Source organism: Euprymna scolopes, chromosome 13 (assembly GCF_053919585.1).
Source record: "Euprymna scolopes isolate OS-2025 chromosome 13, ASM5391958v1, whole genome shotgun sequence".
Classification (NCBI taxonomy): domain Eukaryota; kingdom Metazoa; phylum Mollusca; class Cephalopoda; order Sepiida; family Sepiolidae; genus Euprymna; species Euprymna scolopes.
The window spans coordinates 98,977,752-98,981,979 of record NC_136494.1 but is presented as its reverse complement, the minus strand read 5'-3'; the positions used below and the strand labels follow the sequence as shown (position 1 = coordinate 98,981,979).

General features: G+C 33.2%; 1 pseudogene; it reads right to left on the bottom strand.

Annotated features, from left to right (window-relative positions):
* Positions 1-1,255: 1,255 nt before the first annotated feature.
* LOC145292469 (U2 spliceosomal RNA) lies at positions 1,256-1,385 on the bottom strand (annotated as a pseudogene).
* Positions 1,386-4,228: the final 2,843 nt, after the last annotated feature.

The following is a 4,228-nucleotide window of genomic DNA, read 5'->3' as shown; positions in this document are numbered from 1 at the left end:
TAATAAGACCAGTTCTTATAGATATTGTTATGAACTAGAGAGACCAGAATTGGATGTAGTCTCTTGTATAGAATCTTTGACTCTGCGTATTGATAGTTCTCCCTACGTTACTCGCAACACATGAATAAAGAAAAATATATAAAGTCAACCGTGAGATCAACAACCTTTGTGACAGATCTCGTTTGAGAAAAGATCTCCTCATTATACGCCCAAATGATGCACACGGACGGCAAGAACAATAAAATACATGGCTAAACACACATTTATACATATAGATCATTTTATTACGATAAGAGATTCAATCTTCATGGAATTTTCATAAAACAACTTAATGGACCGAGGCTGGTGCAACCACAAGAAACATAATTACGACATTATACAAAGTGAACGAATGACTAAAAAAAAGAAAGGAATATATTATGCGCGAATGCCTTTACATTACCTGACTGACTGCCCGACGGGGAAGGGGATGCTGGGGTCAGTTAAAATAAAATGTAAAGTACTTAACTGGGTAAAGCAATCAACGGTCCGAAAATAAGATATCAAACAAAATTAATGCACCCAGTCCTGAAGATTTCTGAGTGATTGGAAGATGGTGCCATAGTCCATGTTCAACCATTCCTCCCCCTTTATCCCCCCTCTCTCTCTCTCTCTCTCTCTCTCTCTCTCTCTCTCTCTCTCTCTCTCTCTCTCTCTCTCTCCTTTCGTTTCATATTGGTATTTTCTTTTTCACTTAATTGCTCATCTTAGCCTTTTCGTTCGGCAAATTATCCTTCGTCTTTAAGCAGCATGTTAACTATTCATTATAACCCTTTTGCGAATCATTCAGTTGCTTAGCGTAGGTTCCGAGTTGACTTTTATCTTCTTTTTATGATGCAGACTTATGCATCAAGTTGTATCATGACGATTTCGTAATCCTTGTTGGATGGAAACAAAGCATGTTTCTCAAAATTTATTTTGCTTCTTGTGGTTCGAACAAGGCAGATAGCCATTAGTCGCGTGCTCTCGTGTAATGAATGAATGCGTGAATGTAGGATTGACATGAAATTTTTAAAGATAAACTAAAATGACCGAAAAATGGGCTGAAATTACTTAAATAAATAAAAAGTAAATGACTTAGAATGACTTTAATGAACTTAAGGATGAATTGAATGACCTTAAGAATGACTTGAATGCTTAAAAAATTACTGGAATCCTTCAAAATCAAATTGAATGATCTGGAGAATGACTTGAATGGCTTTGAGACTGACTGGTTGTAAAGTGGATGATCATTTTACATTAAATTAATATAGAAAAGTGATCCCCCTCTTTATATCACAATAAGTACAGCATGTAGTAAGAACAGATACTACACTTTGATCTTGGCCAAAAGGCCAAGAAAAGGGCATTTATTTGCTCCCCCACCGAGCAAATTAGGCACAAGACCGATTTTTAAAGTGAGGAGTGAAGGGGAAATAGAGACCAACTCCCCGGGGAGTAGAGGAACTGGATAGTGGCAATTGGTATGAAGGGTTGCCCCACATTGACCAAGGTCTTACATGTAGAGCTTCCCCCACATATGGTCCTTGCTTGCAGTATCTGCCGGAACAGATACTACATACATTTTGATCTTGGCCAAAAGGCCAAGAAAAGTGTTATGGACAGACCGACCGACGGAGTGACTTATAGAGTCGCTTGCACGCGACTAAAAATACATCAAATTGTATTTAGGCGATTTCGTAATCCTTCACCATGTCTTAGACCAAAACAAAACATGTTTCACAAAGTCCATTTTGGTTCCTTCACTGCACAAGGTAGCTCAGACATCATCGTTGCCTCTTTTCGGTCATCTCCGTGTGAATTGACTTAGGCGTACAGTATGCGGGTTGATACGACGTGAATTTAGACTATAGACTAGCTAACGAGATGCGGTACTTCGGGCGTCTGTTCTAACGCCGGCTATACGTAAAATTAATTTTTGAGAACCTTTTAGCCGCGTGTGGGTTTTGATTTTCCCGTTAAAACTGTTTCATTTCCGTTTTTTGTTGTTTTTTTTTTTTTAATTAACTGCTTAATGGTCTTTGCTTTGTTCGTTGCCATATTTAGTTTGTTTCTTGCTAGATAACTTTGATTTTTCCCTTTTTTTACTTTTAGAGGGAGAAGGAGAGGAAGAGAGAACGAAGGAGAGATAGGTAGGTGTTTCTTTGTCTAGCCGGTTTCTGCTCGTAGGGTGGGGGATCGGCTGTCTGTCTGGTAGATTAACTGACGGAGGAATATTGATTGATGCATTATGGCCCCACTATGATTTTAAATCATAATATACTCACTAGTTTATATGCTGAGAACGATGTATGATTATTTGGTTATCAGACTAAAGCCGCAAATAAATTTTATTAGAGAACAAGACCCGCTCTCACAATTATCCAAATAATGGGGTACAGAGGTAGGGCACATGTCAGATTCATCTAATCTTTTTCCAAGCTGGGAGACCCTTTAGAGCAGTGTTCCTTAATCTTCTAACTTCGTACCTATTTACAATGCCTCCCCACGGGACAGAGTTAGACACCAGGGTCGTTTTTTAACGTGGAGAAAAGGTACAAAAATAAAAATTGTCTCAGTCGTGAAGGATTTCTCTTCCACCGAAAGAGAACAAGAAATGGAAGTGCAGCATCTGAAGAACAGATACTACACTTTGATCTTGACCAAAAGGCCAATCTTCTAACTTCGTAACCCCTTCCAATAATATTGATGTACCCCTACATTAAAAAATATTTTACAATTTAATTTATTTATTTTTCTTTCATAATGCATACAATATTTTTCTTTTTTATAACCGGCTAAGGTAAAATAAAAAAATGTCATTATATAATTTATTGACAGTTTTGAAAAAAAAAAATCAACATATTTTTCTGACAATAAGTTGAAACACATAACTAGATTCTTTTTATTTTTCAGTTTATTCCCAGTTCCGTATATGTAGAAGAAAATTGTTTGAAAAAAAAAAATTTAATGTATTTGCACATACATGAAAAAACATAATAATCTCTGCCTATTTATTTATTATAAATTATTATTTATTTGCTATTATTATTTATTTACATTGTATCTTGAATAAACCTTAAACTCATAAGAAACCCAGGGGAAATCTGTTTTAGAGTCTAGTTTGCTATATTCTTGAACTCATTATTGGAGGGAGTCATACCTTTGCCAAGGACATTAGTGAAAGTGACAACTTTACGAATGCTAGGTGAAAATCTAATGACAATGTGTCTCACATGACAAAAAAAAACCTGTGGTCACGAGTAAAACAGTCTTCTTTGTTAATGACTATTCACAAATGACGTGCCACTTTTTTTTTCAATTGTCATCTTACAGCATCGAAATGAGTTCCATTTATTATGATATATATATATATATATATATATATATATATATGTATGTATATATATATATATATTATATATATATATGGTATATATATATATTATATATATATATATATATATATATATATATATGATATATATACATATATATTATGATATATATATATATATATATATATATATATATATATATATATATATATATATATATATATATATATATATACTAGCATTTCAGCCCGGCGTTGCCCGGGTGTTTGGAGGTGTATGCTGAGTAAAAAAAAAAAAAAGAGTAATTTTTTTTTAATTTGACCCCTATTATGACCCCTTAAAATTTATAGTTTCGGGCTCAAATCACTTTATTAAATTAGATCAAGGAACCTATATCTAAAATTTCAAGTGTCTAGACCCAAAATTGTCGGAGGAGTTTGGTAGAGTTCTTAAAGGTCAAATCGTTGAAATTTGACCCCTTAACAGCCAAATTTCTGGCTGACACCCGTCACATCGATTTTCCCAAATCTCAGTACCCAGTATTTCAAATTTCGAGTCTATAGACTAAAAATTGACAGAGTTATTGCGTAGGGAAATGTACACAGACAGACAGACAGACAGACACGTTCACTTTTATAGATATATAGATTATAGATTATGATATATATATATTATGATATATACATTATGATATATATTATGATATATATATATTATGATATATACATTATGATATATATTATGATATATATATATTATGATATATATATTATGATATATACATTATGATATATATATATATATATATATATATATATATATATATATATATATATATATATATATAACATTCATTTATTGTTCTTTCTAAG